Source organism: Arvicanthis niloticus, chromosome 17, assembly GCF_011762505.2.
Source record: "Arvicanthis niloticus isolate mArvNil1 chromosome 17, mArvNil1.pat.X, whole genome shotgun sequence".
NCBI lineage: Eukaryota > Metazoa > Chordata > Mammalia > Rodentia > Muridae > Arvicanthis > Arvicanthis niloticus.
In genome coordinates this window covers 61,971,309-61,984,214 of record NC_047674.1, presented here as the reverse complement: position 1 = coordinate 61,984,214, position 12,906 = coordinate 61,971,309, and the positions used below count along the sequence as shown (strand labels likewise).

General features: G+C 37.5%; 1 long non-coding RNA gene across 1 annotated transcript in view; it reads right to left on the bottom strand.

The window, feature by feature from the left end:
- Positions 1–976: 976 nt before the first annotated feature.
- LOC143434884 (uncharacterized) overlaps positions 977–12,906 on the bottom strand; it is a 46,074-nt gene continuing 34,144 nt past the window's right edge. The window contains exons 2-3 of the long non-coding RNA XR_013104738.1: positions 5,403–5,604; positions 977–1,914 (exon numbers count right to left, since the gene is read on the bottom strand). This is a non-coding gene — a long non-coding RNA (uncharacterized LOC143434884). The remainder of the gene's footprint in view (positions 1,915–5,402; positions 5,605–12,906) is intronic.

The following is a 12,906-nucleotide window of genomic DNA, read 5'->3' as shown; positions in this document are numbered from 1 at the left end:
GGATGGTTTTGTTTAATTCCTTCACCTGTTTGGTTGTGTTCTCTTGCAATTCTTTAAGGGATTTTTGTGTTTCCTCTTTAAGGCCTTCTACCTGTTTACCTGTGTTCTCCTGTATTTGTATTTAGGGTTATATTTAGGGTTAGGGATAGGGTTAGGGTTTAAGGGAGTTATTTATGTCCTTCTTAAAGTCCTCTATCATCATCATGAGAAGTTATATCTGAATCCTGCTTTTCTGTTGTGATGGGGTGTCCCGGACTTGCTATGGTGAGAGAACTGTGTTCTGATGATGCCAGGTAACAGTTTCTGTTGCTTATGTTCTTGTACTTGCATTTTGCCATCTGGTTTCTCTAGTGCTACCTGCACTCAGTGTCATTGACTGGAGCCTGTCTTTCTAGTTATCTTGCTTGTGTCAGAACTCCTCACTCTAGCTGCCTCTGTGATCCTGTGATCATGAGATCCTTGGTGGAAGAACTCCTAGGAGTCAGACTGCCTCTGGGATCCTGAAATCCTGTGGCTCTAAATGCAGTGATTCCTCTGCTGCTCTGAGTGCAGTGATTCCTCTAGGATGGTTTAGGATATGGTGTCTTCACAGAGCAGACCAGCTAGGTGTCTGCCCCAGCCAAAAGGACCTTGGCCAGAATTTCTAACCCCTTTTGAAATAACCCTAATAATACTTCTGTAATTTTATAATAGGTATTTCTGCATAGTGGAGTCATCAGCATTGCCAATTGCAAAATGAAAATATGGATGATTCTGAAAATATTGAAAATAGTCTATGTCCTATAGTATCAAACATTCACCCAATAGTTAATTCTGTATGTAAAAATAAACTTTTCCCTCATTAGTGTACAAATTTATTTTAATAATAGTGAATGGTAAAATTGCATCTATACAACAAGATTATGTTTAAATAAAAGCTTCATGGTTGGTTATCAATTCATTTTTATTTGATTATCTATTTTATGTTACATAAATATCCATTGGGTGTAAAAGAATTGCAAGTTGAGAACATTCAAGATGTGTTGACTCACTGCATCAAACATGACATTGTATGCCACAAATATGGACAATTAGTCTTAGTCACTGTTCTGTTGCTGTGAAGATGCAACATAACCAAAGCAAAAAAGGGGGGAGGGGTGTTTACAGTCTCAGAGGTTCATCCATTATCATCATTGTAGGAAGCATGGTGGCAAGGAAGTAGACATGGTGCTAAAGAAACAGCTGAGTGTTATAAATCCTCTTCCATAGGCAGTAGGAATAAAGAAACTCTGGGCTCTGCATGGACTTTTGAAACCTCAAAGAGTAATTGAGTGACACACTTCCTCCAACAAGGTCATCTCTCCTAATCCTTCTAGTCCTTTCAAGTAGTGCTCCTCCCTAGTGATTAAGCATTCAAATATATGAGCCTATGGAGACAATTCTAACTTAAACTACCATAAAACCCATTAATTGTTTTAAATATAAATTTGAAAATACCATTCTATTCTAGAAATGCCCTAACATACATATGCATAAGTAATACCTACTATTATCTGGGTGTCCTCTCATCAGTCAAATTGATATGTAAAATAAGCTGTTACTGTAGTCCAACCTGTTTACACTAACCATTTCAACATCATCTTCCACTCCTTAAATACATCATTAAATATAGGTTTTCAGGTCATTTTTCTTCAGTGCTATAAATCAAACTCAGAATTTTGTGCTTTACCACTGAACAACATCTCCAAAACCCTCTACCCTCTTTGATTCCAGTAGAATCTATTGCTTCTTCAAAATAAGATATAATTGGCTCACAATCACTTGTCCAGTGGTCTCACATGATAGTTCTTCTTTCCCTCTGCTTCTATTAATCATATCGAAGATTTTGCAATCAGGAGAAGCCATACAGTTGGCTGACAGTATGAGGTGTAGACTCTATTGGAGAAATAATAATAATAATAATAATAATAATAATAATAATAATAATAATACCTCACAGGAATAAGGTATAGAAAGCTCCAGGGATGTATTCTACTAATTTTAAAGTCTTGTTTTTTCAGTATACAATTTTTCCACATTGTTATTACTACACATATATGTACATAGATTTACAAATACAATTGCCTGAGTCCATTTGGTAGTGATTGTATGTATACAATTTCAGGGCTGACACCTTGATGTTACATAGCCAACTAAAGGGGCTCACACCTCTTTCTTACATCATTTGCCTATAGTTCTTTGTCCATGGGTAGGATCCCTATGAGATTTTTCACTTACCTTACTACTAGTGCTATGCTTGTTCAGCTCTCTCTCTCTCTCTCTCTCTCTCTCTCTCTCTCTCTCTCTCTCTCTCTCTGTGTGTGTGTGTGTGTGTGTGTGTGTGTGTGTGTGTCTTCTAAAATACTAGATATCCATATGGCTTTTTCAAATGCCTTTTGTTAGTTCTATACTGCCTGCACTGCTGTTTTGTTCTTAATGGGAAGATCAGACTTACTTAAAAGTCCTGGAGCCTGTGAGTTTTGCTGGATGCAAACAGAAATTAAGGTAGAGAGGGGAGATATCTATGTTCTTCCTACTGTGGTCAGGCTGTAAAGTTGGGCTTTAGATAAGTATTTGGTTATTTTTCTTCCTGAAAAGAATGACTTTCTGTTTTGTGTTTCAAGTTTTTTTTTTTAAATTTTATATTTATTTGAGTTTATTTTCTCTCTGGGCCTGTTTAAAACACTGGCATTCTTTTCTTTCAAAGAAAGCACCCATGTAGAATTAAAAACAGAATTTCTCACTATCTATGCTTTTTTCTGGGCACCATGTGTAATACTAATTTTGATAATAAAATTGTTAGGGTTTATTTGGCAACTCATGACTTCCTCACTATGGAGAAAAATAATTGGTTTACATGGTTATATGGAATAGAAATCTGAGTATCTATGTCTTTGTTTCTAGTAACTGTTTTTTCCTGACATGGTAAGAAGTTATGTTTAACCTCCTTATCTATCCATGGACAAGAACATCTAAATCAGATCCCCTTATTTAGATATATTTGTTATAGTTCATTTTGAGTGCCCACCTCTAGATGAATCTGATATAAAGCTCTTGTCTCAAACCATAGATTAAATTTTGTTATCATTTTTGACTGATAGAAATTCCATGCTCATATTTTGGCACTTGAAGATTTTATTTTCTTACCTCTAAACTCAACTTACAAAGACAGCAAAGCAATTCTTTTACACCCAATGGATATTTATGTAACATAAAATAGATAATCAAATAAAAATGAATTGATAACTTTGCTGTCTTTGTAAGTTATACTCCATGTCTCTTTCTAAGTTTAATATGAAGATGCCACCCAGCATACAGGTTGACATGCTTCTTATTTGTCGTGTTGATTTAGCAGCTCCTGTAATATCCTTGACCATGTGGGAGAAACAGCAGGATGAGGGCAGAGACAAGACACCCAGTAAGCTAATGAAAGAGAAAGGAGAACAGACAGACCAATGTATGCCCTATAACTTGTCACAGAAACCCCTTTGCAGGGCTGATGAGATGAGATGTCTTAGTTGCTACATTTTGCTATTCAAGCATAGAGTTTGGGTCCTCAGTGTTCATGTAAAAGCTAGATGTGTGGCTCACTTAGTAAACTTAACATTGAAAGTAGAGGCAGGAGGATGGAACTGTGAATTTCACTTTGTAGCGAGGTTGGATGAATACCAAATTTAGCAAGAGACTGTATGCAAAAAAAATTAAAGTAGAAAGAGAGCAATAGAATAAGATACCAGACATTGACTTTTAGCCTGTAAATATTGGGCTAAAAGAGAGAGAGAGAGAGAGAGAGAGAGAGAGAGAGAGAGAGAGAGAGAGAGAATATTCTTTCCTTCTAAACCCCCTATCAATGGAAACATTGGTATTGGCAGTGCACAATCGACCTTTACTAAAAAAGACTTTTGGAAGCATGTGAGATCATTGATGGTATGGAATGCAAAACACCTAGTAGAGTAAATCAATCATTAGCTCTATGGTCATTCAAGGTGAAATTAGCCTGAGAAGGCTGTAGGAATGCACTGCATGATTTGTGGAGGTTAAATTTAGGAAGGCTCCTGTTGTGGATTTTATGTGTCTGATAGGAACAAGAGGAGAGAAATGAAGTACTAAATGTATTGGGGCTACTGCCTGAGAGGCATAGTACACTAAGGTTGAAGGCCAGAAACATCAGATTTGTATGAGGCAGCAATCAAAATGTGTACTGAATATTGATACACAATATCCAGTAGGACTGGATTTGTAGAAAGATATTGTATAAATTGTTTTTGTCATGGAAAATCTTGGTTTCTCCATCTATGGTAATTGAGAGTTGTGCTAGGTATAGTAGCCTGGGCTTGTATTTGTGTTCTCTTAGGGTCTGTATGACATATGCCCAGGATCTTCTGGCTTTTTATCATCTCTGGTGAGATGTCTTGTATAATTCTATAGGTCTGCCTTTATATGTTACTTGACCTTTTTCCCTTACTGCTTTTTAAATATTCTTTCTTTGTTTTGTGTATTTGGTGTTTTGATTATTATGTGATGGGAGAAATTTCTTTTCTGGTCTAGTCTATTTGGAGTTCTGTAGGCTTCTTGTATGTTCATGGACATGTCAACTTATTTTAGAGTTAGGTGATAGAAAAATGAACAGGAAAAGTGATATTTCTTCCAAAGGTTTGAAAATATTAGAAATTAGAGTGCAGTCATCGTCTTGTAGGTTCCACACAAATAGATCAGCCAATGGCAGATGGAAGACATTTGGAGAAATGAATCTGTATCAAATTGAGTAGTTATGAATAACTTTGTTACTATTTCACAAACAATACAGACTAACAACTTTCTATAACATTTACTTATAGTTACAAGTAATTTAGAGAGTATTTAGAATATATGAAAATTTTGCTTAGGTTTTGGAGAAACAATATACAAGGAACTTGAACATTAGATGTTGCTATCCTCATTGGTCCTGGGACACTATTAGGCACACACACCAATGGGCAACTAGAGCTAACAAAAGAATTGAGAAAAGGGCATTGTTTCTGTACTCATAACAAGAGAGAGAGAGAGAGAGAGAGAGAGAGAGAGAGAGAGAGAGAGAGAGAGACTTTAAATTTATAATGAAGAAAATCACCATACCCAAAGGAAAAACTAGTTTTATGTTATTTCTAATATTTGATATTTTAATGTGTATATATGACCTGGATGTCTGTACATCACATGTGTGCAGGAAGAATAGCAGTGTTAACAATCATCAGGCCATCTCTCTAGCTCCCTGGGATAATAATTCAAAACACCTTAGAAAGTTCTTTTTTATAGTATTCAAATCAACTAGTATGCTGTAACACTTCCAACCTAAACAATAATGTTCCCAGACACAGAATGAGTTTTAAGTTGAGATTCCCTACCCAAGATTTTACCAGCAGAGATGGGATGTTTATTTCTTTTTGTTTGCAGAGGCTGAATTCCAGAACTGTAGCAGATAGCAAACTCCACAAATGATCAAGTTTTCTGCATGTGCACAGAACTTGCATAGTCAAAACTCTCTTGAAAAAGAGCTAAAACTGGTCCTGGGTGAGGGATGGGATGATACATTATTCTCTTGAGAATCTAAAAGACAGAGGAGTCAGGAATTAGTGCCAGGTACTCTGCTGATCAAAAGCACATAATGAAATATTAACAGTTTAAAGTTGCAGACATTTAACAAAGAAGAAAATGTATCTTTATGACCTTTATCAACTACAATGTCATCATGTAAAGTTCAATAAGAAGCATGGTGAAAAGAATATAGTTTCCATGATTGAATCTGGTTACTTTTGAATATGTTTACTTGAAACAAGATTTAAATCTGCTCAAATTAAAGGAAATATTAAACAGTTGAGCTTTTAGAATTGATTAGCTCAATTTTAATAATTTTTAAATTTTTCTTTTGTTTTTGAAACAGTCTTGATACTTAATTGAGGAATTTGAGATCTGGCTGCCTCTGCCTCCTGAGTACAGGTATGCACTACCAGCCTGGACATTTTTGCATTTTTTAACATTGACTTTATGTATCCATATAGCTTTACACAAAAGGCTGGTATAATAAAAGATATGCCTCCTATCACAGTAGGCTAGCAGGTGCAATCCTGCATGCAAGATGAACATGGAACCAACTGACTAAACTTACAATAGAAATATTTTATATTAATATTTTATATTTTAGGTCAATATTTCATAGACTGAATTTATATTTTACCCAAATGTCTCTTAGATAAACTTATCTATATAGAGAGGGAATGAGAAACTGAGACTTTCAGGACTGCCTATATGTTTGTGCATGGTCCTCAGTGCTTGACTTTTGCATACACAGCTAATGAGAAAGCTTAGTGACAATGACATTTAGTGGCTGATACTCACCACATGTGACACAAGGGACACTCAGCCACTTTCTACCCTACGTGACTTTGAGGAAGAAATTTAATCTCTGAGTTACTTCTTTTGTGTAAAAGAAACTAGTGACTTTTATCTCTGAAGACAAATGAGTTGTTTTATAACTCTCTTTTTAATTAAAAAAAAAGGATATAAGTATTACTTATGCCCATCTCCTCTATGTTCCAGTCCATACCTATACATTCAATCCTGAATCCTTTTTATACCTCCTGGCCACTTCTCTATCTGCCTCACTGGAGGCCTTTTGCATCCCAGGACTACAAGTTGAGATACCCATACCCCAATCCCCTGCCTGTTGGGCCCCCACAAACATAGCAGACATGAAATATGCCCCATCCCCATCTTCCAGTCTGGAACCCCATTGGCAATCCAAGATATGCACCCCACACCCAGAGCCATACTTCACCTGATTCCCTACAGGCCTGCTGCCACCCAGGAGAACCAGCTCTACCTGCTTCCTTAGAGGTCTGCTGCCAACCTAGACAACCAGAGGCCCTTATCACTAGGTATCACCAACTCTACATACAGTACAAGAGGCCTGATCCTACCAGGAACTACCAAGACAGCCAAGGGCCAAGACAACCAGATGGCTAAAGGCCATCCCAAGAACAGAATCAACAAATGCCATGACAATATGGCACCATAGAAAACCCAGTTCTCCTACTACAGCAAACTATGGCTGTTGTAAAACACCTGAAGAGCAAGATGATAAAAAGCCTTAAGAGAGAAAATAAATAAATTCTTTAAAGAACTTCAAGAAATAGAATCAAATAGGTGGGGCCTTTAAAGGTGAAACAAATAAATATAAAGAAATAGAGGAAAAACCAATTAAACAGGTTAAGGAAATGAATAAAACTGTTCAAGACTTAAAAATGGAAATGAAAGCAATAAAGAAAATGACACACTAACTAAAAGGCAGAGAGACATTATTCAAATTAACAAAATAAGAAATGAAAAGAAAAATGTAACAGCAGACACTGAGTAAATTTAAAAACAAAAAAATCATTAGGTCTTACTTCAATAGCTTATACTCCATGAAGTTGGAGTTGGAGAACTCAAGATTTTATAAACCAACAAATCAAATAATCAAATTAAATGATAGGGTATAGAACTAAATAGAGAATTCTCAACAGAAGGATCTCAAGTGGCTGAGAAGTACTTAAAGAAGTGTTCAATGCCCTTAGTCATCAGGAAAATGCAAATATGAATGACCCTGAGATTCCATCTTATAACCATCACAAAGTCTTAGGTCAAAATCTCAAGAAACAGCACATGCTGGTGAGGTTGTGGAGCAAGAGAAATACTCCCCCATTGTCGGTAGAAGTGCAAACTTGTACAACCACTCTGGAAATCAATCTGGTTGTTTTGCAGAAATTTGGGACTAGTTCTACCTGAAGACCCAACTATACCACTCCTGGGCATATACTCAAAGGATGCTCCTCCATACCTAAGGAAAACATGCTCTGCTACATTCACAGCAGCTTTATTTGTAATGGCCAGAAACTAGAAACAAACCAGATGCCCCTGGCCAAGAAAATAGATACAGAAAATGAGATTCATTCACACAGTGAAATACTATTCAGCTACTGAAAACAAGGAAATTATGAGTTTTGCAGGCAAATGAAATGAAACTAGAAAATATCATCATGAGTGAGATAACAAATGACATGCATGGTATGTACTTACTTATAAGAGGATACTAGCCATGAAGTTTAGCATACCCACACTAAAATCCACAGACCTAAAGGAGCTAAACAAGAAGGAAAGCCCAACTGAGAATGCTTGAATCTCACTTAGAAGGGAAAATAAATATTCATAATATGCAGATGAAGAAGAGAACTAGGTGGGAGAGGGAATTGGAAGGAGAATGGGTTTGATTCAGGTGTGGGAAAAGACAGGAAAGAGGGCCTGAGGACAGGAGAATTAATGGAAATCGGTGGGGTAGAGGACTTGGTGGCATCTCCAGGGCATGCCAGAGACCTGGAATGGAAGCAAAGTTTAAAAGGGTGACGGTAGGTAAGACTCCTAGAAGTGCAATATATAACCTGAAGTGGCCACTTCTGTAGCCAGGCAGAATCCCCAGTGGAGAGATAAAGACATCAACTAAACCACATGTTTACATTACAATTCACAACAGTGGCAAAATTATAGTTATAAAGTAGCAACAAAATAATTTTATGGTTGGGGGTCACTACAACATAAACAACTGAACTAAAAGGATCCACACCAAATTTGTTCTGTCTACAAGAAATTCAGGGACAAAGATGGAGATTGAGGGAATGACCAACCAATAACTGGCCCAACTTGAGACCCATCCCATGGGTAAGGACCAATCAGGACTTGATATGCTAGGGTGAGGGGATACCCAGGGAAGGCCTCCATCTTCTCATAGGAGAAGGGGAGGAGGAGGGAAGAAGGGACTGTGTGATGGGGGGACTGGGAAGACAAAGAAGCAATTGGGTTGTAAAGTTGTAATTGATTAATTAATTAATTAATTAAAAATTTAAAAGTAATACTTACACATACAAGAAGTGGAAGAATATTCAACATGGAAAAGCCAAATATAGCTATAGAGAAGCAGTTCTCAACCTGTAGCTTCCAATTGTTCTAAGGTTGAATGATCCTTTCACAGAGATCACAGATCAGATATTGTGCCTATCACATATTTACATTACAATTCATAACAGTGGCAAAATTATAGTTATGAAGTAGCAATAAAATAATTTTAATGGAAGGGGGTCACTACAACATGAAGCACTGAATCGAAGGGTTCCTGCATTCAGACGGTTGAGAACCGCTGCTATAAAGGATGTACAAACTGTGTATAATAAACACTCTATATGCTTTGGCAAAGTGAAAAATTACTTAGTTTAATAAATCCAGTGAAACGTATGTCTTAGTATCCCCCATTTGGAAACTCAGAATATTTGTGGTTGATGAGATTCTATGAGGCAGTGCAACTCTTCTGCTTAGTTTTACATTTCACTTTTACTTTGTTAAAAGGATGAAGGGGCTCTTTCCATTATGCTTTACATTTTTACAAACTAGACATACCCAATAAAACCACAAACCTAGGATAGAAAAATTTTTTCTTTATGATATCATAAAAATAAAATAACAATTATATTGAGTCTCATTTTATTTACCCATGACGCTAGCTCTTTAATCACACTTCATGAATCTATGTATTATCATTTATTTTTCTCTTTTCATACCATTTATTTTTCATGTGAAAGCCACATATTCTCCACCTTTGAAGGGTTATTACTTCTTAGAAACCACAATTACATCATGCGTAGTTGGAAAAAATCCAGCCTGTCTGGATAAGAAATTTACAATGGATAGACCAGTAACACTTCAGCAAGCCACAATGTTACACTCTACAGAATGTTCATGCCAGAGTGAGTGATACATTTGGGAAAAATACAGGGTTTTCCTGTGGCCTGGTGACAAATTTTTATTTACAGTAGACTCTTTTCAGCCATGAACTGGCTCAGCCCTTGTCAAGATTGGAATATAAAGAAGTTCTTTAATAGGATAGAAAGTTTCAAACATCTCAGTCTCTGGCCTGCATATATTTGCTTTCCAGATCATAAAACCAACACAAATAATTCAAGCCCAATTGGAAAGACTGTAACTCACAGTTCACCAGCAAGCCCCATGGCTAATCCATATTTTATGGGATGTTCATATTTAATGAAAAGGGAACCATATTCTGTTTTAGAATGAAATGAAATGCCAGTTGCTCTGTAATTAAAGGGAACGGGCTACCCTTTGCTGTGCACAATTGGCTTCAGGTGGTAGCTCTGTACAGAGAAAATGCTGTCATTGTTCCTGTAGCAGAAAGCTAGGGGTAGGAACTATGCTCACAGCCAGCCTTTAAAAACACCTGTCAGGCCCGGCAGTGGTGGTGCACGCCTTTAATCCCAGCACTTGGGAGGCAGAGGCAGGCAGATTTCTGAGTTCAAGGCCAGCCTGGTCTACAGAGTGAGTTCTAGGACAGCCAGGACTACACAGAGAAACCCTGTAACAAAAAACAAACCACAAAAAATAAAACAAACAACAACACAACCACCAAAAAAAAAAAAAAAAAAAAAAAAAACCTGTCAGCAGCTGCAGACTGCTCATTCCCAGGTCTGCCTCAGTCACCAAAGAGGTCAGAGAGGATGCTTCTGTCACTTCTGTCATCATCAGCCAATTTGTATGTTCTTGTGTTGCACATTTGAACTGAAACATCGGGCAGAAGTGAGCATGACATAACTGGTGGTGGCATGTAAAAAGAAAGAAGGGGCCATTGTAACCAGATTCTCTCAGTTCTAAGATCTCAAGAAATAGACTGAACCTACTTGTCTGTCTTGAGTGTCCACAGAGAGAACCAGGTTCTCATAAGAATCCTGATTCATAGGCTGCCTTCTCAGGAGGACCCCCATACCATAGACATTGTGTATGGTGCCTTCCCAGAAAGAGCCCTGGGATATATAATCTCTGCAAAAATTCCCAGATCAAAGTGTGACAAGTCATTTTTACCTGGCCATGTTTTTGTAAGCAAATGACTACAGGGCTCTGGAGAAAGGTGCTACAGAAGGGCGATCTTTCTAGAACAACTTACACACAGGTACAGGTGAGGGACGATACTCAGGAAATGGAACAAAATACAGAACTCACCATAGAACCTTGGGATTGAAGAATAAAATATCAACTTATATTAATTGCACACATCATTGATGGTTCTGCCATAAAATGCCAGATATCAAATAGTTGCATATGACTGACCTGTATATAGTGCACATTAAAATGCTCTTATTGAGAATTCAAACTCAAAAAAGACTGAAAGAACAAATGTCAGAGTAAGAATGTACTAGTCATAGTTTTCTGGAAAAAAATATATATTTCTCATAGAGTCTCTCTCTCTCTCATATGTGTGTGTGTGTGTGTGTGTGTGTGTGTTATTAAAGTGGTATACAGGCTGTGATCTGACTAGACCAACAATGGCTGTCTCACCACAAAAAGACCAAAAAATTTGTCTTTTTTCAGTCCATAAGGCTGGATGACACAGCTAGTCTTCAGTCTATGTTGGATCCTGAGAAAGTATGTTCTAATACTGGTGAAGGAATTCCTGGGCAGTGGGCAGTGAGAGTATAGGCAAATAGACAAAAGCGATTCTTCCTTTTTCTTCCATGTTCACTTCTTTGGACTAGACCAGGAGGGGTAGTCCACATATAGAAGGGGTCTTCTCACTTCAAATAATCCAATCAAGAAAAGTCCTCACAGGTATGCCCAACTGCTTGGGTTTTAGTTTAGTCCAGATTTAGTTTAGTCCAAGTTGACCACTGAGATTAGCCATGACAAAGAGAGAGAGGGAGAGAGAGGGAGGGGAGGGAGAGGGGGAGGGGGAGAGGAAGTGAGAGAGAGAGAAGGAGGGAGGGAGGAAGTGAAGGAGGGAAGGAGGGGGAGGGGAGAGGGAGAGGGAGAGAGTCATTGTGGCTAGGAAGGATGGAGAAAAAACGTGCACTGAAGACACATAGCATATTCTCAAGCCTATCAAAATTCTTGTACATTGATATCTTTAGAATAAATATAGCCACTAATCTTCAATGGCTTTAAAGAAACTGAGTCACCCTACTGTTTTCAGTCTGTGCATAATCTTTGGAGTTTAGAAGAAAACCAGGGCTGCATTGGCAGGAATTGATTGGGAGGTCAGATGGACAGAGACAGGCAGACCAGCTTGGGGAAAAAAGCAGGAGGGTGGTTGTATAATAGGCAATTCTTAGTGCTAGCTGTATAGTGAGAATTTTTTTTAAAGTATGAATACTCAGTCATGCAATCTCTAGAAGGAATAAGGAAAGTATTTAAGCATGGGCTTGGCTCACTGATAATTTTATCCAGTATGTAAGATATATGGAGACTGGTTCCACTCCTAACAAGCCTCATGGTAGAAGGCCAATATCTAAACTTATAAAGTACCATTTTACAGCCTGCAAAATGACAACTCTTGACAGCAATAAATAAATGTTTCTTAGAGGATTTCAGAGAGAAATGAGTGAAGGGGAACAGATGTAAGGAAATATTGGCAAGTGCTTCTAATAGACAGAATCATTTAATGACAGAAGCAGAAGACAGGCCACTCAGCCACCAAGGAATACTTTGGTTAAACTGTTGTTAGTTAAATTAATCTTTGGGTGAGGGCCAGATGGAAAAAAAAAGCACCTTTTATGGTTTTCATCCCTAGATTTGACATTTGTGTCCAAGTTGTTTTCAAGGGAGACATGTAACACTAACGACAACATTTTGAGCAAATTTTCTAAGCAATGACTGGCTTTTTCTGAAAGTTTTCCTCTACTGCCCTCTACTGGATAATGGAAACAAAACAGAACAAATACACAGGCAATCAGTTTAAACTGGAAGCAAGCAAAAACAGAAAACTCCAGGAAAGACAGACAGACAGACAGACAGACAGACAGACACACACACACACACACA